We start from the raw sequence: 1,380 nt of genomic DNA, 5'->3' as shown, positions 1-1,380 counted from the left end.
GATACCTGGGTTCCTTTGGGAAAAGGTGGGTTTCCCCGTGCAGGCGGGCAGCATTCTAGCCTGCCAAGAGGTTTTGCTTGGGGATGCTGTGAGCGAGAGACTCGGGGGACACTGTGTGCATGTGTACGGCTGGCAAATCAAGGCCCCCACGGTGAGGGAAGGAGTCGGGTAGGGGCTGGGGCTGGAGGTGCTGCCCAGCCTGGGCGGTGCATGGGACTTGGGGCTGGGGCAGGGATCAGGACACAGCCACGGGTGGCTTGTTTAGGGGGAAGGGAGGGAGGGATAAAGCATTTGAAGGGTCTGAGTTGATTCTTCTGTGGAAAGAAAAACAATGATGATCTCTTAAAACCTGTTCTTATCCAGTTGGCTCTAAATCAGTGGTGCCCAACCTTCTAGCCCAGTGGTCACCAACCAGTGGATCTCAATCCACCGGTAGATCTTGGAGCCTCTGCAGTAGATCTCGGAGCCTCTTGGAGTCGATCCTAGGCTGGGGCTGGGGCTGGGGGCTGAGTGCCTGCATGCATGCACACGTGCGCGCCCCAGCCCAACAGGTCAGTCCATGGGGGAGGGAAGGGGTGGGAGCTAAATCAAGGCCCCTGCGGTGAGGGACAGTGCCAAAGGAGCAGAGGTAAATTGTGTGGGGCCTCAGCCAGGTGGGACTTACCTGCTGGGGAAGCACGCCCCTAAATCATTTTTTCTCAGTCTGCCCCGCCCCCCACTTCCTACCCCACAGACTTACCTGCTGGGGGGTGGTGCATGGTAGATCTTGGGTTGCTTTTAAATTCCAACGGTGATCTCTTACTTAAAAAGGTTGGAGACCACTGTTCTATCCCCACAGTGGTGTGGGGTTTGTCTGCAGGTCAAAACCTGTGCGGGCTTGGTCCATAGACCTAATCCAGCCACTTGCCACTCTGATCTTGCTTCATCATATATCACCCCATTATCTGGCCACAGGGCTGCTGATGAGTTCAGAGATTTGGCAGCAGAAGAGCAGCAATTAATGCTATTACCACTCTTCTGCTACCACATTTTTGTACCCTTGGGGAGCCCTGTGGGCTGCATAACATGGCTCTGCAGGCTGCAACTGGGCCTGTGGGCTGGGGGTTCAGCACCCCTGCTCTAGATAGCACATTCTTGCCTTTACAACGATCCACTGTGCAGAGACCCATAGCACGTACATCTGTTCTCACACACCCAAATGCATGCTCAGCCTGAGATATTGTTTTCCTAGACCTATCCACAGACTCTGTTCCTGACAGATATACCTGTGTACAAATACCATGCCACATACATGGAGAGCGCAACCATACTTAGTTTATAAATGTGCATAAAACAACTTGCACACAACTGCACTTCCTCACTTCTCACATGCAAACCCTC

The sequence above is a fragment of the Gavialis gangeticus genome, unplaced genomic scaffold, assembly GCF_001723915.1.
Source record: "Gavialis gangeticus isolate Ggan-Ray unplaced genomic scaffold, GavGan_comp1, whole genome shotgun sequence".
NCBI lineage: Eukaryota > Metazoa > Chordata > Crocodylia > Gavialidae > Gavialis > Gavialis gangeticus.
This window is presented reverse-complemented; position numbering follows the sequence as displayed.